The sequence below is a fragment of the Gallinula chloropus genome (genome assembly GCF_964237585.1).
Source record: "Gallinula chloropus genome assembly, chromosome: 1".
Lineage (NCBI taxonomy): Eukaryota > Metazoa > Chordata > Aves > Gruiformes > Rallidae > Gallinula > Gallinula chloropus.
In genome coordinates, this window is record NC_140085.1 from 83,547,301 (window position 1) to 83,571,687 (window position 24,387).

A 24,387-nucleotide genomic window follows, 5' to 3' on the forward strand; every position below is an offset into this window, starting at 1 on the left:
CAGTGTATTAACTTCATAGTGATTTTGCCGATATTGTAATCTCTTTGATAAATTGCTGTTACTGATAAATTGGCCACTGTCCATTCAGACACCTGCTAAGAGGAAAATGCCTACAAGGAGCAGCATTATGGCTACAAGTAGTATCTACAGGAAGCAGCATAAAAAGCCTGAAGACCATCTGCTCCATAGAACCAGCAGTCTGGATATGCATGTAAGTGTCACATGTTAACATTAATCCTCTTACCATGGCTGTGCTGGTTTTGCACAAACTTGCATAGCAGATGACCAATCACAACTTTATTTCATACCATCTGCTTCACTTATAGGCATCTCCAGCAACTACAGTATAAATGAGCAGCTCAGTGGAAGAGCCAAGAAAAGCTTTCCATAGAGAAACCTGACGTCTCTCTGCAGCTCATGAAGGTAACTATGGTTTAATCTATTTTGAGGTACAAGTACATCCAAAGTGAATTTCTTGTATGATAAGACCTTAAATAGCTACAGACAAGACTTAAAACATACATGAATCCCCAAATCTTGAATTATAAAATGCTTTTAGAACAAAAAGACACTCTCTTTATAGAAAGAGTATGGGAAAGAGAGCACAAATGAAGCACGAAATCATGACATCATTTAATATTTGTAGGCAACTATATATATAAATAAGATTAGTCCTAAGGGTTTAATGGCTCTGAGAAGTTTGTTGATTTTTGTGGTACTAATGTTGAAAGACATCATTACACTCAGGTAAAGCAATATAAAATCTAGGAAAGTCACTGCTGTCTCTCACATGGACGTATTTTGAAAAAAATTCACCTTGGTATAATAAGCAAGATGAAAGAGATGTTTAGTAATAACTGTATTATAAGGATACTTGTGCTAGACTTATTTGCGAACACTAGTCCCAGAATGCTTTTGTCTTGTATTAATTTGCCACTGGATGATAAGCTTCTGTCCACAGTGTAAGGAAAAGCTCTCAGGGGAAAAAAAAGAGTAAGATGAGAAGTCCCACTGCTGTTGGTGGGGATGCACTCTGCGCTAGGTTAGTGCAAGTGGCTTTAATCTTTTCTGTGCTTTCTAAGGGAGATAAGAAACTGATAGGAGCTGTTCTGCGATGTTTTGACAAGAGCCTCATTTTCTCCATTAGTCTGTGTGTTGGGAACAGTAGAAGGGTCAAACACAGTCAATGATGACTAGATAGAGCTGTAATTGCGGTTTCCTATATAGATCTGGTCAAATGTCTTCCTGGAATTTCAGCAGAAGAATTCACTGCTGTCTTTCTGTAGCCTTGTCAGTTTTTGTTCTCATTAGGTTTGGGATTTGGCAATAACACACACACACTCAACAAAATAACCTAATAATGTTACACAAAATAAAACTTTATTTCCCTAATAACAAAACAAAACTAGCTACAAGTTATATTACCATTACAAAAACCCTACACAGAGGTATGTATACTTACAGAGTTATACTTGCCAACCCACACAGGATGCTGAGAAGCCCCATTGGTGTCCAAGGATCTAGGTTGAGCTGACAGTCACAGAATTAGCAGGCATCCTTGAAGAGGCAATGTAGGTCTCAATGGTCTGTGTCTCAGTCTCACTCCTGTTTCATTTATGCCTGGAGCATTCTGCCATGTAGGGCCAGTAAGTGCCAGAAGGTGGATCAGTGAGTGGACAAACTCTGCCTCCTATGTTTACAGCCACTGCTGGACTGTGCGTGTACAGGGACCATCGGGGGGCTCAGGCTAACATTGAGATGTTAGGTCGGAGGATGGCGAATTTCCCTATGGTGCAGGGTCCACCTTTTATTCCTCTTGGGACACCTGCCCAAGCCTGCTTACTGGATATCAGGAAATTACCTCAGGGGAACTGTACAGATATATGTCCTGACATCATCCAGATCATCTGTGTATCATTAGACTAGGCAGTGGCGTTTTGCCATAGAGTATTTGTAGCATTTCAGCACCAGCCAGTGCTTGTGTTGCATGAGGTATAATTAAAATAGGTGCAGTTTTGTGCTGGAAGGGATCCAAATAATTAAATTTACTGAAGGTCTGTTTGCTGGAGTCCCGTCAGTGTCCATGTTTGCCACTGTGGTATGAGCCCAGGGTTATTCAGAGATAGCAAGGCATTGGTGAAAGCATTGAGCTCCTTTTTACTGAGCAGTGCACCCACCAGACAGGTGGAAAAACAGGTTGTCTGGTGTGGCTACACTAAGGCAGATGTGGTCCTGTCTGGTTGCACTGGCCAATGTGATATATACATTCTGCTTTGGTTGCAGCACCATATACGCAGATTCTGTGAAAAAAGAGCGAGAGCTATTCTCCCCCTACCTCCTACTCATTACTGGCGCTTCAGGTGCCCCATCAGAACCCATCTCCATTGTGAGTCCCCAGGTATGGTGATAGTTACAGTGTGGGTATCATCATCTACTATGACTTTGGCCTCTATGAGGGTATGGGTATCAGGCAAAATATACCACAACCTTCCACAGAAAAATCCATGAAATGGCTGTTCCACAGATAATATACTGCAGCCATAGATTACTGTCACCAGTGGTCCTGATAGTAAGGTTATTTGTTGGTGTGTGGGATTTTTCAATCCTATGAGCAAAGCTTTTTCTGCGCTCTGGACCATATTTAACAAAAGTAGGTGTTGCCCCATACCCCGTGAATTTAGATAGACTAACCAGAAGACGCTGGTAGTTGGGTTTGCTGTAATGTGGACATCCAGCTGTAGCCATTTTACCCTGTCAGCACTCTATTCATATTTATCCACGTTATTTATAGAGAGTCCGTTATGACTTGGATGGATGGTACAGGCTGTGCCAGATTCATAGGTTAGTGTTGAAGTTGCTACTGCCTGGTTTATGTGTGTTAATAATGCCTTCATCAGTGTTAATGGAGTCATGCTATTGGTCAACACTCACACTACTTCTGTGAGGTTGTCTTCCCACTGGGTATCGCCACCATTCCCTAGCCTGAGTAACTGTTGTTTCAGTGATCCATTGGTGCACTCTACTAACCCAGCCCCCTGTGGTTGGTAGGGTAGGTGCCATAACCATGTAATATGTTTATTGGTTGTGCACTGTAATACCTGTTTGTTTTTAAAGTGGAATCCATTGTCTGACTATATGTCAACAGAGTTACTGTAATGCAATTCAGTAGCTTCAAGGCATCAGATTGTTGTGTACACATTAGCATAACAACTAGCTACAGCAACTACAAGGCCTGAATACTTATCTACTGCCACACACACATACCGCTGTTGCCTGTGTTCTGGGAGTGGTCCAATATAATCTATTTGCCACACTTGTTCCCCCACTGTTCCCTTCTTTATCCAATCTAATGGATGTGAAAACACTTATCGCTACTTCAATAATGTACAAGTCTCACAAGTGTCGATTACTGAATGAGTAACTGCTTGGTACAGGTGGATACCTCTTTGTCGGGTCCACGAGAGAGTGGAGTCCTGACCTCCATGCCCACTTCTTTCATGTGCCTGCCATGCCATGCCATGTTCTCCAGTCAGTCTGCACTGTTCGAATTTTTGCGAGTTTATCTGCCATAACATTTCCAATAGCCATTTCTGTATTTTGGTTGGTTTGGGCATTGATGTGAATACCCAGATGGCAAGGCTTGCTCAATTTTTTCCCAGAAGTCCTTCTCCCATACCTCTTTTGATCTAATTTTCCAATTATCCCTCTTCCATTTGGGGAGCCAAGGTACCAGTCCCTGGGCCAGTGCCCATGAATCAGTATAGATGTTACAAATATGATTAGGTGAGGTGGCATCCATAGCTTGCCAGACTGCTACTCATTTGGTAAGCTGGCTACTGCCATTTTGTCCTGTTGTAACTAACTGGGTTTACGTGGCTGGATTATATGCCACTGCTTTCCACTTGCCTTGCAAGACTGCTGCCATCAGTAAATGACGGAGTCTTACATTGTTCTACAGTTAATTGTTCATATGCTACTCCTCATCTTCCCATCTGGAAATTTTCTTGTGCATGTGTAAAATCAGTAGGGTGTCCCTCTACTTCTTGTGACACCTGTTCATGTAATGCATGAGTGAAATGTGGTCCCAGCTTAGCTCATTCTTGGATATACCATCTCATTTTCATATTCGTCACTTCTTAGGCATGGCTTATTTTATGAATGACTATGGGACCAGTGATCCAGGACACAACAGGTGATGGGGTACACACTATCACTTCATGGCTTAGAGTGCAGCCTTCTGTATCCAACAGGGCCCACTCAGAAGCTGTTTCCGCATTAGTAAGGTGTTGTGACCAGAAACCTAAAGGCTGTTGACAGCCATCCTGAAGTTGCCACAAGTTCCATAGTGCAACATGTGCCTCTAATGACATGTGTACCTCTAGTGGTCCAGGCAGTATGGGATGAAGTTCCATATATCCTTGGATTGACAGCTTTGCTTTGCCAAAAGCCTCCTGTTGAGTCCATTCAAATTGGACCTTCTTCCTTGTACATTTTTATAACTGTCTTAACATAGCTGCTAATCTGGGTAGGTAGGAATTCCAAAAACCTATCATTCCCAAAAACTGCTGTACTTTCTTTTTTGTCACTGGATTTGGCCAATCTCAAATAAAGGTATGTACATCCCCTGGGATCTCTTGTTTGCTAGCATGTCATATAATCCCAAGGTACTTTACACCTGTGGTGGGTCCTTGGATCTTTTTAGGATTGATGGCTCAGCCATCTTCTTTCAACACCTGTACTATGTGAGTTAATTGCTCATCCACAACTTCTTTGGTGGACCCCTGAATTAAAATGTCATCAATGTATTGCACAACTTCTACCTGTTGCGATTGTTTTATTCTAGCTTTCTCTAACATTCTGTGTATTGCTTGGTGGCAGTATGTGGGGCTGTTTTTATAGCCCTGTGGTAACCTAGTAAAGGTGTACTGCCCCATGTAAAGGTGGATTGGTCCTGTGTCTGTGGTGGAATGGGAATGGTAAAAAAGCACATTTGCTGTATCAGTGACTGTATACAATGGTCCATGCTGTTGTTGAATTCTTTGGACTAAGGTCTGGTACCGCTGCAGTGATTGGAGATGTGACTCTATTGATGCCCCTATAGTCTACCCTCATGCATCAGCTGCCATCTGTTTTCATTCTGGACAAATAGGTGAATTAAATGGAGAGTGTGCATATCTAATTACCTGCTGGCTAATAAATCATTGATTGTGGTTTGAATCACTTCATCACCTCCAGGAACACAGTACTGTTTCAAGCTCACAACTTGGATCCGCACAGGAATGTCAGCTTCTTGCATGACCCACCCAACCTGAATTGCTCATATTGACACCCACTGCATGGTCCCAAATGCCCATAACTTACCCTCAATCCATGACTGACCTTGCAGAATGCCAATTCCAATAATATAATAATAATTCCAATAATATATTCCAATAATATATTAATGCATCAATGCAATCATGACATGGAATGATGGTGGCTGCCAGTCAGCTATCTGTAGCCTTATCTTTGTGAGTTTCCCTTGGACTGGCTGATCCCTAAAGCCTCACACAAGTGTCACTTTGCCCTTGTGTCTCTCTGGGTTCCCATGTATAATCATGACCTCTGCTCCTGTGTCTACTAAAGCTCAAACCATTTGCTGATTATGTTCCATCCAGAAGATAGTACACAGGTTAAATGTCTGACCGTCCCCCTTCAGGCACAGGGGCTTGTCCCCCTTCCTATTCCTGCTTTTAATGTTTTTGTGGTTTGCATGGAGCTAACGTAGTTGGTATCCCTTCCCCTGGTGCAAATCACAACACTACCTACTCCATTTCATCCCAAGGATATATAATATTATGTTTGCCATCAGTTAGGTTTTTTTCCTTGCTGTTTAGCTGTTTGTACAGCACACACATTATGCTACCTCACCAGCTGATGTAACACCACAATTGGCTTTCCATCTATTTCCTGTTTTCCCAAGTCTTTCTGCAGTAGCAGACAGAGTAGCCAGGTCCACTCACCAGGCTCAGTATTCTTGGACTTCCCTAGTGGTTCAGGGGTTATTATGCCTACTCCCCACTCCTGGAAAGTCCCCTAGTTGTAGTTTTTCAATAATATCTCCAATAGGCTGACCTTGTTTGTTCATAAATAGGGCAATCAAATAGGTGCACCATTCCTCTGGACACCCCTCTAGTAATTTGTTATGCATCCCAGGGAGTAGTGGTTCCTGCATGTATAACTAAGAGTTCTCTAGCTCCACTGAGGATCCCAACTGGGATCCGTGACCATGGCCCGCACCTGGTGCCCTTTCTCTCCTTTTGTCCATCCTTTTCCTTTCCTCACAACTCATACTGCATATTGCTCTGCTAGCTTACTACACTTTTCCTCTAACCGTTTCTTTTGATCTTTAGCCTCCAGCTATGCCTCTCCATGACCTGCGTAGTTCGAACAGCCTGCAGCTGGTCTTGGGGCAGTTTATTCCTCTCCTGCTCTTTCTTCAACCATTCTACCACAACCTTGTAGGCAAATAAAAGTCCACACACCGACAGCTCCTTCCCTGCCCCCGCCATGCACCCTGCGTGCTCCAGCTATGTGGAATTTTTGGTCTGTTGAGTTTCTACAAATTGACTTCAATACCATAACACCTCTGTGGGGTCCTTCTGCATCCATGGTTCAGGGGCCGTACAGATACATGCTTCCCATCTATCCCACAAAGTATTCCAGGGTTCCTGTCTCCATTCTGGATTCTTGCAATGTGGTGTGGCCTCTTTACCAAGGCAAGCCCTGCCAGCAGTGCTACCAAGGAAAAATTGCTGTATGCTGCAACTAATGCTGCAGCAAGTGATATGGGCTATAACTACCCTATTAATAAACACCTCCCAATAAGTCTGACAATAATGCCAAACTCGCCTCCGACAATGGAGTTGTATTGCTGCACCTGATACACCACAGATCTAGTCCTTTTCATAAGTCAGTCTCCTATGTCCCCCATGGGCTCAATGTATAATTATTACACTGGTTACACTTTACTCTTATACATGTTAAACAGTTACAAAAGCAACACAGACTACAATGATGTGCTCTACTAGTATTCCCGGGTGTACAAACCTCTCCAGGCATTCCTCCCATCCAATGGCCTGACCTGACCTAGCTGTGCACTCCACTACTGAGTCCCACTGTTCAATTGCTGAATCCCGTCCTTGTTGCCAATTACGTTCTCGTTAGGATCAGGATTTGGCAATAACACACACTAAACAGAAACACATAATAACATTACACAAAATAAAACTTTATTTCCCTAATAGCAGAGTGAAACTATCTTCAAGATATATTACCGTTACAAAACCCTGACACAGAGGTATGTATACTTACAGAGTTATATTTGCCAACCCACACAAGATGCTGAGAAGCCCCATTGGTGTCCAAGGATCTAGGTTGAGCTGACAGTCACAGAATTAGCAGGTGTCCCTGAAGAGGCAATGTAGGTCTCAATGGTCTGTGTCTCAGTCTCACTCCTGTTTCATTTATGCCTGGAGCATTCTGCCATGTAGGGCCAGTAAGTGCCAGAAGGTGGATCAGTGAGTGGACAAACTCCACCTCCTATGTTATACAGCCACTGCTGGACCATGCATGTGCAGGGACCATCGGGGGGCTCAGCCTCTTATGGGGGTCTTGCCTTCATCATCTTCCTCTCCTTTGCCAAGCATTTGACCTCTACTGCTCTTTTGCGGTCAGGTTAGTGGCTGACTAAACAACAATGTTCCATTTTTAGCACTAGATAGGCAAGCTAAAATCTGCATGCAAAAATGTCAAGTTCCTGGTTTCACAACAGCCTCATAACCTCTACGGATCAAGTATTTTTTTTCATCCCCAATACAGTTTTGTAAGTCTTTCTTGGTTGCTATGCAGATCAAGGATAAATTTGCAGAAACCACGAAGTGTATTAAAAATCTGTCATTTTCCTTCTTGAAGCTTCCAACCACCTTAACATGAGTCAGCAGTGTGCCCAGGTGGCCAAGAAGGTCAACAGCATCCTGGCTTCTGTCAGAAATAGTGTGTCCAGTGAGGCCTTGAAAAGCCAGAATCAAAACTCAATAGCCTTGATGACTAATAAGCAAGTATTCTTTATGGTAGCATTGGGCAGCACAGTGAATCACTCCTCCTAATGTATGCACTGTTTAAAGAAAGCTTTCTCATACTTACACAGATTAATTACACACATTCATTATAATTTCTAAGAAAAGGCAGGTTTATGCAAATTATTTCCAGGGAGTAATTTACATTAAGTCCTCCCAGATAGATCATGCTCAGTGACACCCAGGTGGTGTTCAGGGATGAAGGCTGGACATCTTCCTCTCAGTGAACTTTCTACCTTTTCCTTCTGCGTGTGCCCCTTAGTCTCAAAAACACATTCCTGTATAAACTAGTTAGAAACCCTTTTAGCTGAAAACAAAATACACTCTATCTCTTAATCGGTTGTTGGTCACATTATTTATTACTTCCTTATCTTCACTTTCCTGATCTTCAAGGCTGTTCCACTGTTATGGTTAAATTTTGTAGCTACTCTAGCAAAACACCTCAAACATCTATAGCCATACTGCACTAAAATCTAAAACATCTATTCTCAAAACATGCAAATTCTCCTTATGTTAAAGCTGTACTAATTTTCTCTTAAGCTACACTTATATCAATCTATCCAGTATTATTACGTATCATTCAATCAATCCACCCTCCCCTTTTCATTACCTTTACAAATTCCTTTTGGAATCTCAAATTATACTATTCTGTTTTAATGATTTTGAAAAGTATTTGCCTGTCTCTACTTGACATCTTATTTCATTTCTCCTCCAATCCTCATGAGTTATAGTGGTTTGTTTACAATACCACAAAGAACATTGCATTACCACACAAGAAACTAATACTAAAATAACTATCATAATAATAAATGCAAAAAGTTGCTTGAGCCAAGCAAAGTTTGGGAGCCAGGTAGCAAGCTTATTCCAAACCTCTTTAAATCCCCACGATGTATCATCTTGAGCAACTTGAAGATTTTTTTGTTTGTTTCCACATATTATCTAAACCTTTTTCAATTCACTTTTCTTGATATATATATGCACAAAATCTTTGATTTATTACCATGCACACCCCTCCTTCTTTGGTAAGCAGCAGATCTAATGCTATCTGATTTTGTTTAACTATGTCACTTAAGGAAGAAACCTCTATTTGTAATCTATGGATAGCATCTCTTGTGTCCTTTTGGAATAACTCCATGCTGGCAGATGTATTAACTATCGCTTTTCTCAATTCACTTACTCCAAACCATGGGAAGAACCATCTTGCAGAACTGTGAAAAGGAGTTGGCTTTAGTACTAAAGGATTTAGTTCTTTTTTATGTATTTTCCATGAAGGGGTTTGTAGAATTCCTGTGAAGTGTGCAAGTGATTAAATATTTGGTCTCCAGGAATTAGGTATCCTAAAGTATGTGTTCTGCTCCATTTATGTGGTAATACTTTCCAGGCCTTTCCACCTACACATAGCCACCATAATCCTTTAGGAATCCAGTCAAATGAAAAATCTCTTCTTAATCCCTGAATTATAGGGAGTGGACACCCACTTGGCATGGGCTCCTCACCGTAAGGACATTGAGGTCCTTGAATGAGTCCAGAGAAGGGCAACCAGGCTGATGAAGGGGCTGGAGGGGAAATCATATGAGGAACGTCTGAGGGAACTGGGGATGTTTAGTCTGGAGAAGAGGAGATTGAGGGGAGACCTTATCACTGCCTACAACTACCTGAAGGAAGGTTGTAGAGAGGTGGGCGATGGTCTCTTCAGCCAGGTGACAGGTGATAGGACAATGGGAAATGGAACAAAGCTGTGCCAGGGCAGGTTTAGTTTGGATATTATAAAATAATTTTTTACTGAAAGAGTTGTTGGGGCCTGGAACAGGCTGCCCATGGAGGGGATTGAGTCACCTTCCCTGGATGTGTTTAAAAAAAGGGTAGATGGGGTACTTAGGGATATGGTTTAGCTTAGGACGGGAATGGTTGGACTTGATGATCTTCAAGGTCTTTTCCAACCTTGTGATTCTGTGAAGTGTTTTGACAAGTAGCTTTTCCCTTACATGGGTCAAAACACAAACTCCAGTTTAGGGCTGTGTAATTTACATTAAAGTTTCCTAATTTTAAGGCCCCTTTAATGTTTTTCAGTATAATTACATTTTTTCCCAAACTTTGCAGCTCAAACTTGGGATTAGTCCCGTTCTTTAATTTGTTACTCTTACAACTATGATGTTGGAATACTTGACATCACTGTAACTGTCCCCCAGCATAATGCTTTTCTGTTAGGGAGTTGAGCAGGTAAACATTCAATTCCTTCAGTCTCTTGAGAACATGAGGTCTCTCCACTGCCTGGAGCCAGAGAATCTTTTAAAGAGCTATGGGGCCAACTCCAATTAGCATATGCCACTGGTATTTCAAAGAGTGGCAGTTCCATGTTTTCCTTGGGAAGTACTGTACATATTCAACAGTCAGATAAGTTCAAGGTTCCTCCAGTAGCCTGTGTCAGTTGTACATGAGCATTGTCCTGCCAAGTTTTGGCCTTAAAGATCCTTGGGATTCAGAGATCCATTGCTCTCCTGGGGCTCTTTTTACTCAGGAATAATGAATCTAGGTCGTATCTTGATGGCTGTGAAAGTTGTAAACAGCTCCTATGTGGTCTGTCCCACTTCTCCTGAAGATGATCACCTGACTTTTTTTTAATAAAAGCACAATTTCAAGGATTAAAAGTGTGTATAGCGTAGTTGAAACCTTTGGCCCTGGTCCTTAAAATACTTTTATTAATTTGTTTCAACTTTTTTCCAGAGATATCAATAATTCTGCCAGTAAGAATCTCCTAACTGTTTTAGGTCCTGTCCTTTATATTCAGTGTGATATGGTCTTCCATACAATATTTCAAAAGGACTGAGATTTTCTTGAGCCCTAGGCTTTACACATATCCTGAGCAAAGCTAGGGGTAGTCCTTGGTACCACTACAAATTTGCTTCTTGGCAAATTTTAGCTATCTGTTGTTTTATCAAATGGTTCATCTTCTCCACCTGTCTATTTGCTTGTGGTCTGAAGCAGTGTGTAGTTGACAATCAATTCCCAATGGCTTGCTCAGTTGTTGAACTACTTGTGTACAAAAGTGTGATCCCCTAATGAAATGACTGTAGGCACCTCAAATTGAGGCATTACTTCATTTAGTAGTACCTTAGTTACCTCTCTTGCTTTGTTAGTTCTGCAAGGGAAAGCTTCTGGCCATCCAGTAAAAGTGTCTGTCAGTACCAATCAGTATCGATAACCTTCTTTTCTTGGGATTTCAGAAAAATCATTTTGCCAACTGTATCCAGGAATATTTCACTTCCCAGTCGTATCCAATTTTATCTGATTCCCTGTATTAGGGTTATTTCTTTAGTGCTGTGTGATCTATTGAACAGTTGTATACAAATTTCTTCCTATCCACGTTTGACTTAAATATTTATATAAAGCACCTGCACCCCAATGAGTCTTCCTGTGTTCTTTCTTAACTGAATTCCAAATTAGAGTGGAGGGTAAAATTATCCTTCCATCCTCTAAATGCTTCCACCCTTTAGAAGGGATTTGCACTTTAAGATCTGACATTAATTCCTGTCCACTGAGACAGGACTCCGACGGCTACTCCTTGTTTTTCATTTGAAAAGAGCAAGAAGGGTTTAGTCTCATCTGGCAGCCCCAAGGCTGGAGCTCTCATAAATTCCTTTTTAAGAGTATTAAAAGTGTTCTGGGCCTCTTTTGACCACACCAGTAGGGTTAGATTATTTTTCAAGAGTTCATAATTCTTCTGTAATTGTAAATCCGCAACCAACAGCAGCCCATCATTCCCAAAAAGGTTCTGAGTTCTCTTACAGTTTGAGGAAGATGGGTCTTACAGGTGTCTCCTTTTCACTCGTGTCCTGGTTTCAGTCAGGGTGGAGTTAACTTCTTTTGTAGCAGCAGATGGAATGTTGTGTTTGGGTGTTAAAATGGGAGCAGTGCTGATAACACCCAAGCAGTCAAGGACTTTTTCAGCTCTTCATATTTCTCTATTAATGAGAAAGGAGGGGACGAAGCCAGGACAGGTGACCCAAACTGGCCAAAGAGAGTATTCCATGCCAAGTACATCATGCTCAGTATAAAGGGGGGCTGATGGGAGGAGGGGGCGGCTCCAGGACGCGCGGTTTTTGGGGGACGGTTGGGTTCCAGGACGGCTCTGGGTCGCACAGCCTGAGTTGTGTGGTTTGGTGAGAAACTATTTTGTATATCAACAGTTTCATGTATTTTTTGCTTTAAAGTTCTGTTAGCATTGTTGTATTTTATCTTTCTGCTATTTTAGTAAACTATCCTTATCCCAACCCACGAGCTTTTGGTTTCTTGGTTTTGGGGTTGTTATTTGTCCCTTCCTTTTCCCTTCCCTTCCCTCCCCCCTCCCTGCCCCCCCCCCCTCAAATTCTCCCCCTCCTCTTTTCCTTTAAAGAGCAGGCAGCTGCGTGGATCTTGGCTCTTAGCTGGGGTAAAACCACAACAACTTGGTACCCAATTCTAGTTTTCCTCTAGAGATTTCATATCCCAGATAGGTTACTCATTGCTGTACTATTTGAGCTTTCTGTTGAGAGACCTGTTGTTGATACCCACTTAGTCCAAGAAAATTCAGCAAGTTTACAGTACCCTGGATACATTCCAATTTTCTTTCAGTTGCTAACAGCAAACATCTACATATTGCAAAAGAGTTCCTTCTTTAGATAGAGGCTCCCATGTTTCCAATTCACGTGCTAGCTGATTTTCAAAAATTGCAATATTAACTGCTTTTCAGTCTCTCTCATTTCACTTCACATTACATTGATATCCTCATGGTCTGGATCGAAATTCTCAACAATCAATTCAAATATGGGGGGGGGGTGTCCCTATATCCTTGAGCAATTTCCTTCCAATTGTCCAAATCACTGATCATAAAGGGGGTCTTTTAAGTCCCATAACTTCTCATAAAGGGGCTAATAATTGTGGGCCTTTATGAGTTTTACTTCTGACTTCCAATGGGACCAGAGCTGGAGTGGTCGGATGTTTCTTCATCTGATTCACTTTCCCTCTCACCAGAAAAGGGAGGGGATCCTAACTCATCTGGTTCTGGTATTTTGTCCCCACCCCTTTTCGTTTAGAAGCACCTTTCTGTGAACAATGCTTCCCTGTCTTACAAGCAGGGCATCTCTTTAGTCATTTCTCTTTCTCTTTGTTTTTATCTTTTTCTAAAGCCAATACTAAGGATCCTGCGGTATTTTAAGCCCACACTCTGTCTGCCATTCTGGATGATCTCAGAGGGTGAAAAACATGTCAATTTAATATAATTTCTCTTTTCTCTTTAAAAAAGCATTAATTGTAACAGGGTATTGTCCTTCAGGTGTCTCCACCCACTCTCCTATGGGGTCCTTAAAGGGCTGTAGATGGGATCTCTGATCCCTGTCATCATCAATGGGCTACATGGGGACAGCCTGCTTCCCCATGATCTTCTTCACAGGCTTCAGGGGAATTGTTCTCTCCGGTGCCTGGGGCACCTCATCCCCCCCTCCTTCTTCACTGACCTAGGTGTCTGCAAAGTTTCTTACATTGTCTCACTTGCTTCTCTGGTGGCAAAAAGCAGCTGCTTGCAGGTTGTTTTTCTTCTAAATATGATTCACAAGGGTTCTATGACCATGGCCTGCCTTGGCCTTGGTCAACCATTGTTGCCTTGAGCTCAGCTGGTGTTTACTCTGTTGGGCCTGCAGAAAACTTCTAGCTGCTTCTTGCAGAAGCCCTGCAGCCCCCCACCACTGTTTCTCCAACAGAACCAAGCAGTGTAAAACCACAACAGCAGGAAGGACTTTAAGGTGCTGGAGTGTGTCCAAAGAAGGTTAACAAAGGGTCTAGAGCACAAGTTTTGTGAGGGGTGGCTGAGGAAACTGGGAATGTTTACTCTGGAGAAATGGAGGCTGAAGGGAGATCATATTGCTCTCTACAGCTGCTTGAAGGGAGGTTGTAGCCAGGTGGGTGTTGGTCTCTTCTCCCAAGTAACAAGTAGTAAGACGAGCAAACAGCCTCAATTCAAATGGAGGCTTAGCTTGGGTACTAGGAAAAAAATCTTCACCAAAAGGCTAGCCAATCACTGGAACAGGCTGCCCAGGGAAGTGGTTGAGTCACCATCCCTGGAGATATTTAAAAGATGTGTAGATAGTGCTTAGGGATATAGAATCATAGAATCATAGGGACTGGAAGGGACCTCGAGAGATCATCAGGTCCAACTTCCCTGCCAAAGCAGCTCCCTAGCACATATTGCACAGATAGGCGTCCAGATGGGTCTTGAATATCTTCAGAGATGGAGAATCCACAACCTCCCTGGGCAGCCTGTCCCAGGGCTCTGTCACCCTCACTGTGTAAAAGTTCTTCCAAATGTCGGTGTGGAACTTCCTATGCTTCAACTTGCAGCCATTGCCCTTTGTCCTGTCTCCACTGAAAAGGGACTGGCCAATTCCCCCTGCATCCCATACTTAAGATATTTATAAACATTAATAGTCTTTTCTTTAGGCTGAACAGTCCCAGTTCACTCAGCCTTTCCTCATAGGGGAGATGCTCCAGGTCCTTAATCTTTGTAGCCCTCATTTGGACTATTTCCAGGACATTCCTGTCTTTTTTAGAGCAGGGAGCCCAGACCTGGACACAATACTCCAGGTGGGGCCTGACAAGGGCAGAGTAGAGGGTGAGGATTGTCTCTTTTGACCTGCTGGCCACACTCCTCTTGATGCATCCCAGGATCCCATTGGCTCTCTTAGACACCAGGGCACACTGCTGGCTCATGGCCAACCTGTCATCAGCCAGAACCCCCAGGCCCTTCTCCACAGAGCTCCTCTCCAGCAGGTCATCCCCCAGCCTGTACTGATTCAAGCAGTTATTCCTTCCCAGGTGCAAGACTCTACACTTGCTTTTATTGAACCTCATTTGGTTTCTTACTGCTCAGCTCTCCAGCCTGTCAAGGTCTTGCTGAATGGCACCACAGCATTCATACATGTCAGCTGCTCCTCCCAGCTTTGTACCATCGAGTACTTGCTGAGGGTGGATGCTATTCCCTCATCAAAGTCATCGATGAAGATATTAAACAGGACTGGACCCAACACCGAGCCCTGGGGAACACAGCTAGTAACAGGTCTCTAGTCAGACTCTGCTCTACTGATCACCACCCTCTGAGCTCAGCCTGACAGCCAGTTCTCAATCCACCTCACTGTCCACTCATCCCATGCTCTCTCAGCTTTGCTGTCAGGATGTCATGGGAGACAGTATCGAAAGCCTCGCTGAAGTCAAGGTAGATGACATCCACTGCTCTCCCTCCATCTACCCAGCAGGTGATGAGATCACAGAAGGCTATGAGATTGGTCGAGCACAATCTCCCCATGGTGAATCCATGCTAACTACTCCTCATGATCTTCTTGTCTTCCAATTGCTTGGAGATGGCATCCAGAACAAGCTGTTCCATCACCTTTCCAGGGACAAAGTGAGGCTGACTGGCCTATAGTTGCTGGGATCTTCCTTCTTGCCCTTTTTGAAGACTGGAGTGACATTTGCTATCCTCCAGTCTTCAGGCACTTCTCCTGTCCTCCAAGACATGTCAAAGATGATAGAGAGTGGCTCAGCAATCACTTCTGCCAGCTCCCTCATTATCCCACATTATCCCTGGTCATCCTCTTACTATTCACATATCTAAAAAACCCTTTTAATTATCCTTTATGTCCCTTGCCAGTTTCATTTCCAGATGAGCTTCAGCACATCCTAGTTGTGTCCCTACAGGCCCTGACAACATTCCTATATTCTTCCCAGGTGCTCAGACCCTTTTTCCACAAGTCATAGACCTTCTGCTTCCCTTTGAGTTTACCCATGAGCTCCCTGCTCATCCACGCAGGTCTTCTGCCTCTCTTTCCCGATTTCTTGCTCGAAGGGATGCACCGGTCCTGGGCTTGGAAGAAGTGCTGTTTAAATGCTAGCCAGCTCTCACAGGCTCCCTTGCCTTCTAACAGTGTAGCCCATGGGATAGCTCCTATTAGGTTGCAGAAGAGATCAAAGTTAGCTCTTCTAAAATTCAGGGAAGCTATCCTACTTTTTGCCTTGCTTCCTCACTCTACCATTTCATGGTCACTTTGTCCCAAGCTGACCCCAACCCTCACTTCCCAAACAAGTCCATCCTTGCTGGTAAAAACAAGGTCCAGTACCCACACTACCCTTGTAGGTTCCTGCACCATCTGTAGCAGGAAATTGTCTTCTACACACTGCAGAAATTGTCTGGACTGCATACGACTGGCCCTGTTGCTTGCCCAACAAACATCTGGGTAATTGAAGTCTCCCATAAGGACCAGTGCCTGTGATCTCGAGGCTACTTCTAGCTGCTTGTAGAATGCACTCGCTTCTCCTGATCAGGGGGCCTGTAGTACACACCCACCACAGTGTCACTCACACTTGCCTGCCCCTTGATTCTTACCCACAAGCTCTCAACTGATGGATCATCCTCCCCCAGGTGGAGTTCAATACATTCTAGGTGCTTTCTCACACAAAGAGCAGCTCCTCCACCTCGCTGCCCTAGCCTGTCTTTCCTAAAAAGCATGTAGCCATCCATGACAGCGTGCCAGTCATCCAGGCTGTCCCAGCATGTCTCTGTGATTGCAGTGAGATCGTGACCCTGCGACCGCACAAAGATCTCTAACTCTTCCTGTTTATTACCCATGCTATGTGCTTTCGTATATAGGCACTTTAGGGAGGCAGCAGATGCAGGTATCCTCAACAGGTCACAGGAAGATTTCCAACATGGGATGGGCAATGATGCCTCCACTGAGGAGTCCTCAGGGCAATCCACAGAATTTTCCCTACTATCACCAAGAAAAACATCCCCAAGTCCGTCCCTGTGCCATTGGCATTTATCTTTTTCCTCTATCAACTGTGTCTCCTGAAGCACTTGCCCGACCCCAAGCAGCCTTCATTATATCCTCTTCTCCCTTCTTACCTAGTTTAAAGCTCTCTCAATGAGTCCTGCCATCTCCTGGGCAAGGATCTACTTTCCCCTTGGGGACAGGTGAGCCCCATCTATAGTCATCATGCCAGGAGCTGAGTACACTATCCCTTGGTCAAAAAACCCAAAGTTCCTATACCGACACCAGCCTTTCAGCCACTTGTTCAACTCCTGGGTTCTCCTAACCTGCTCTGAATGCCGCATCCCACTAGTAGGGAAAGTGAAAAATATTATTTGAGCTCCCCCAACTTCAACAAAGCACCCTAGGTCCCGGAATTCCCTTTTGATAGCTTGCAGGCTACACTTTGTGATTGCATCACTGCCTGCTTGAACTGTCAATAATGGGTAGTAGTCAGAGGATCTCACCAGCCCTGGGAGCCTTCTGGTGATGTCTCTGACCTGGGCCTCAGGGAGGCAGCACACCTCCCTGCATGTTGGGTCAGGTCTGCATATGGGGCCCTCCATTCCCCTGAGAAGGGAATCTCGTACCACAGTTACCCTCCTCTCTTGCCTAACAGAGGCAGTCTTGAGGCATGCAGTCAATTGCCTCATTCTAGGCACCTGCTTCTTCTGAGGCAGAGGGGCTGCCTTCATCTCTTCACTTACGTCCTCCTCAACTTCCAGGGCCCCAAACCTATTGCTTAGGGGAACTTGGCGGAGCGGGGAGGCAGGCAGGGGGAGCGCCTATGATGGTGAGCCAGGACTGTCTTCCAACCCTCCTTGGGGTTCAGGTCACTCCCTTCCGCCTGCCCAGGAAAGGGCAGGGGGACCGTCATCACTTGCTGGATGTCTTCCTGGCACGTTTCCCTCTGGGATGCCAGGGAGCTACTCCACCCGTCAATCTCCCGCTCACAGTCCCTGATAGTTCTCAGTCTTTTCACCTCCTCTTTTAGTTCAGCCCCCATGCTAAGCAGATCATCCACCTGCTTGCACCTCACACAGGTGAAACTCTTGCCTCTTCCGTGGCAGCAGCAGACTCAGGCATTCCCTGCAGTCAGAGACCTGAACCGTGACATCCCTAAGGAGGTCCTCCATCTGGGTTGCCACAGTTTTATAGGGGCAATCTCTCTGCCTGCTGGAGACCATGGTTACCTGTCTTGGCACACAGCAGACAGGAACACCCTTGGCTCTCCCTGCGTACTTTGTGAGCAGAAGCCAGTCCACTCAATTTACCCTCTGAGCTATGAGGGAGGTCTCGCCCTGCCTGTGTGAACTGCTGCGCCATGCCCTTCTGATGTAACATGCCCTGTTTGCTGCCTCAGATGAGTCACCGGCTCTCCCTGCAGTGGGAGTGGGGGGAAGCTGAGTGCCTCTCTCTCTCCCTTTCTCCCTTTGCTTTTTTTTCCCTCATGGTTCTGTGCACGAGTTTGCTGCTTTCAGGAAGGGTCCCTCAACATGGTCTCCCAGTCTGGAGCCCTTCTCCTCAGCAACTGATGGTTTAATGGTGGATGGTGGTGTTAGGTTAATGGTTGGACTCAATGATCTTAAAGGTCTTTTCCAACCTAAATGATTCTATGATTCTTTTGAATGATCAGCAGTGACTGAGGGGTAAACTGCTTGATGAATACACATGAAATTAGCAAATAGCTATGTTTTTGGAGTGCTCATTTGTTTAGTCAGGTTGAGGTGCCCCTTTGGTTCGGACTCTACACAATGTCTTAATAAGAGAGAGTCTGGAAAGAAATCTGGAGTGTAAAACATAACAGCATGCAAGTGTTTTTTTATTTGATTAATGATGTGCATGTATTGACTTTCCCCCCCTCAACAATAGGTATATAATTTTGTATTGGGTGTTGCTGGCAAGGTTTTCGCAGTGGAGAGGCTGCAGGAAGGGTCTCTGTGGGAGGAGGCAAGGGGATGTCCTGGCTTCAGCCTGGTCCACAATGCATCCTCCATTTTACACAGATGAGTCCACCACCCAAACTGGCAATGCCTCTGGGAAAACCTTAAAGAAAAGGTAGAAAACACCAAAGAGAGAGAGAAGAAGAAAGCAAAAAAGTGAGAAACAGCAAAGGGAACATAAAAGTTGGGAGAAGGAGGTGCTCCATGGTGGACCATATCCTCCAGAAGTAACTGCTGCCCATGAAGGACACACTGGAGCAGATGCTTCCTCAGAGCAACTACAGTCTATGGATAAGCCCATGCTGAAGCAGGTACATCCCAAAGAGACTGCAGCCCATGGAGGACCTACACTGGTGCATAGGAAAGAGCAGCAGAGAGAAACTGCTATGTCCTGCACTGCCTGTTGCCTCAATGAAGAGACTGACCATACCCTGCAGTGGTAACAAAGTGGGCAGAGAACTACATGGAGTGATGGAGTGAAGCTGGGTCTGGGAATGGGGAAAGAAAAATGTTTTTCCTGTGTATAAATATTTGTTTTCTTTTTTTCTCATGCCCCCTTTCTGTTGCATGTCAATGGCCTCGTAGTCTTCCTTTACAACTTCTGACAAGTCATTTCCCCTTCTCAGTTTTTGAAAGAGAAATGCTTGGAGGCAGTGGAAGGTCACAGACCCTTGCTACAGAAAAGGGACTGAGTGGAGATCACTGGCAAAATTGCCAAACCAACACATGCATATTTTGCATTTCTTCTGCTGGGACAGAGACTAGGCGACTCACTGAATTTGTATAACCGTAAAGTGGCAATAGAATTGCTGACCTGGCATTAATATATTTAGCTAATTGCTGATTTAATCACTGTGATTAAAACAGCTGCTGAGTGAGGATGAAGTGCTGGGAGCTCCAGGCTGGAAGCTCTGGGTGAGTCCTGGGAGCTGACTCCTCAGGATGGCAGCTGTAGGATGCAGATGGAACAATGGTGTACAATCTGGCTGCATAAATGAGGACGTACAGAAGGTCACAGATCACAGAAACTGAAAGGATAAAAGGGAAAAATCAAAGACCAAGAGATAAGCTCAGCAGAATTGGAGCAGCATTGAAGACTCATTGGGAATCCATGTCTCTGAAAGCAGACATCTCCAGGCCACCTTGATGCATGAGGTGGGACACCCCTCATGAATGTGGACCATAAGGGCCAACAGCTGCATCTTGCACTGGGAGAACCCATCTTGAATTCTTGAACTGGGAGAACTCAGGATTTTGAAGTGCTTGTACTGCTAAATAACTTTGCTAATATTTATCATACCTGCATACTGCTAAGTTTATTTTAGTTACATACTTGTTAGGCTAAGCAAACAATAATTGCCATAATCGTATGTAATTTCCCTACTTGAGTAAACTCAAGTACTTTGAGTACTTATGCAATTTCTCTGTGTAGGAGACTACAGACAGTGTGGGGCTGGAGCCTGGAGGGGCAGAGACACCATGTGAAGTGACAGACTCTTCGCTGTCTTTGAAGAATGGAGGGGTATCAAAGGGCACCTATACTACTGACAGTAAATCTATAAGGGGATTTATTCTGTCTTTCACAGAAAATAAACTTTTTTGTATCTTACTGTAAAGAAAATATATATTTTCATAGAAAAAGGAAAGGACATTCTGCAGTCACTGGCTGGCAGTGGGGAACTAACCTGCCTAGGAATTGCAATAACCCAAAGATAAAGGGATTATTGTACAATGGGATTAAAATGAAGAGAATAAAATTATTTCAAAAAGGAGATTCAGAAAGAAGCAATCCCAAGAAAACTGGGTGAGAAAATGCAGAATCTGCACAGGAAAAAAAAAAAGTGTTGTGAAACAGCAGTATGCCCAGTAATTTCAGTGTAGTATTAAACTGAACTCTGGGTCTCGCTGCTAAATCCACTAGATGACAGTGTGGAGACTGCATTCAACATCTGTCTCTTCTTTACAGGCATGTTGGCATTGTCTCACTGCTCTCTGCTGTAAAATCAAAGTTTGCAATGTGCCTCTGCTCATACCCAGTGGATTCTCATGTGTCTGAAGTTGGTTTAACAAGAAATGGCATGAATGAATTGACTGTCACTTCTCCATAGCTGGCTGTTTGTTCCTAAACCTAGAGGTATGGGAACTGAGATTAAATTGGGGAGTGATAATGGAAGGTGAGCTAAAGGATGGAGGGACAGCCACTGTCTATCTGTTGTGCTTTGCAGCCAATCATGCAGGGCAACAGACTTTTTAGTAAGGCCTGTCGTGATAGGACAACTGGTAATGGTTTTAAACTGGAAGAAAGGGTGGTGAAACACTGGAACAGGTTGCCCAGAGAGGTGGTAGATGACCCATCCCTGAAAGCATTCAAGTTCAGGTTGGATAGGACTCTGAGCAAACTGATCCAGTTAGAGATGTCCCTGCTCACTGAAGGGGGGTTGTACTAGATTGCCTTTAAAGGTCCCTTCCAACCCAACCATTCAATGCTTCTTTTTGCACATTCTGAGCTCTCCCCATGGCTGCCTTGGTTCATTCCTGCAGTGTATGGTGTCTGGCCCAGCCATGGCCCAGGGACTGCCAACTGGCACAGCAAAGAAAAAGCTGGAAGGGAGGAATAAGAAGACAGCAAATTGACAGGGATGAGATGAACAGTATGGTTCTGGCTTCTGTGGCTTTTCCAGTTTTGTATAAAGTAATGGGCAAAGCAAGGTAAAAACCCCTGGGGTATTCAGCAAGTTTCCTTTCACAGTACTGCTTTCTCCAGAAAGCCTCTTTCCACCTAGGATGCAGTGTGATCCAGCATACAGATATTATCACTGTAGCTGTATTGTGAAGAACCACTAAAAGCTAAAATTGAAGAAAAGACTGTATTAATTAAAATCAGTGGAAACTTAGTTAATGTAAATAAAGTACCACATATGTGTAATGTAATTTTTATGACAACACTCTCTGTTTCGAAAATATGCCATGAGTATAGAGGCAAGATCAAAGTTAAAGAGTGTGCAAGCCTTGTTTGCTGTCATTAGTCTTGCTTTAAGGTCATAGATGTGATCTTTATTGCTTAGTCTTCTCAAATATCCTTCATTTTGTAGGACATCACACATTTTCACCCCAATATTATCTACATTTCACACCAATTCTATGGGTTGCTCTCTCTCCCTTTTTTTACATTAATTATTTTTAGTTGTACTCCTGCTGTCCAGCCCAGAGTGGTGGCATCCCTGGGGCAGAAGCCCTGTAGGGTATACAAACCATCTCATTACTGGCTATGGGGCTAAGGTGATCCCCCTTCTGCTCTGTCTCTCCCTGTCTAAAAGTAAAACGTAGTGCAGAGACACAAAATGTTAATCTGTTGTACCATTTATTGTAGCGCAGTTTGCCATGAATTGGAACTCAGAAGTGCCCTGAATTTTGTCTGAGCCTGATACAGACACCTTGAACCCAATACTCAGCAGTTGTCCTGGTGATACAAAACCCAGGCTTTTAGGACATTTGATTCATGTGCTGCAGAAACTTGTCCATATATAGGATAACATGAAATTCCACAAGTGATTATGGAGGTTTTTTCTTTTGCTCTGCTTTTTCTTTTCATCTAGGGGAAGATTTGTCAGTCTAATTTTGTTTAGTGCCCTTTCCGCAACTACAAAGAGGATCAGAAATACTGTGAGTGATCTCGTTTAATAAACCACTGATCCATGAGTTTAATAACCAAAGATCCATGAGCTGCCTTTGGATCAGGCAGCTGTGCAGAGAAGGATTTAAAATGAGGATATCTGTGAATCGTCCTTTTCTTCTTAATTAACTATACATTGCAATTTCATAGATAATTATTTCAGTCCCTTCTCAAACACAGGATTATTTATCATTAAAGGCTGCTTTGAACATAAAACTATTAGGATGCTCTTTATTAAAGTGGCTTACTGCAGCTCTCTTTTTAATGAATTTTTTGCTTTATGACTTGCTGTTTGAATTTGGGCTCTTACTTTGATTTAGTGTTCAAAGTCAGTCTATCAAACCATATCTTCATGAAATTGTCTGCCAGCAGACCATTCTAGGCAATGAAAAATTAGGATGGACAACAAAGTAATCTTGTTATTTTTTTAAGCTTTCAAACATTTGGTTTCTGCTTCAGCAGCCCTTAAACTGTGGAAGGGAGGGGAGCTTCTGATGCCATCCCAACAAAGCCAAAAGCAAGAAATCCTTGAGTGACACTGCTTCCCTCTGGGAAGGAGCAATGAGCAGCCTGGGGCTGTGGCAGCTTTCCTGACAGTTCATTATGTGGTAGACATCCTCTTCCTATTTTTTCCAGTGAGATACCTGCAAACACTTATGCAGTAAACTCAGTTTGTCAGTGGAGTGTACAGGGAATATGGTAGGCCACAGAAAAGCCATTGTTTGTGCTACGAACAATATATGGGGATTTGCCATGCCTGTCTTGTTTTATAAAACCATGTAGCAGTGAAAGACATTTTATAAGATGCTGTAGTTGATGTAGATGATGAGAGACATCATCTGAGAGGATGAGCTGCTGGGACAGAGTTAATTTTCTTCAGAGTAGCTAGTATAGGGCTGTGGTTTGTATTTGTGCTGAAAACAGTGTTGCCAGCACAGGGATGTTTTTGTTACTGCTGAGCAGTGCTTACACAGAGCCACAGACTTTTCTGCTTCTCACCCCACCTCACCAGTAAGTGGGCTGGGGGGTACACAAGGAGTTGTGAGAGTGCACAGCTGGGACAGCTGACCCTAAGTGATCAAAGGGATATTCTGTACCATATGATGTCATGCTGAGCACATAAAGCTGAGGGAAAAAGAAGGTGGGGGGTGGGGGATGTTCAGAGTGATGGTGTTTGTCTTCCCAAGTAATAATTACATGTGATGGAGCCCAGTTGTCCTGATGATGGCTGCAGACACCAGTCTTCAGAGACTTCTAGAAGCCCTTGTGACTGTCCCATATTCCACCCTCAACCATATCCTCAACCCTAAATAGAGACTAAAAAAAAGGAGTATTTTTGGAAAAGAAAGCAAGCAGAAAGACAATCTGTTCTTGGCTCACAATACCCCTCCCCCACCAATGGGGATGCTTTCCTCTTTTGTCTGATAGGAGTTTTGCTGATGAAACAAAACCAAAACAGGGAAGGCTTTCAATAACGTTCATTATTAAGTGATTTAGCTTTCAACCTAAACACTGGAGTCATCGAGTCTTTCATATTACCTATCTCCATTTATTGGCAGAAGAAAAGATGATTCTTCCCTTTCTGGTAACTTAATGATGTTTGCAGGTACCCTGTAGAGTTTCCCTAACAGCCAATCTTACATGAACAAGTCTTAGCTCCAGCTTATTGCCCTGTCCATTCAATATGACTGTGTGGTTGCCATAGTAAACAGGGAAGTGCACTGAACAGAGGAACAGTCCTTCTGTTCACAAGTCCTCAGAAGTTCTTGCCTACTAGAGATTGGCTAGTCCTCTTGCTAAACTCCAGAGTTCTCACAGCT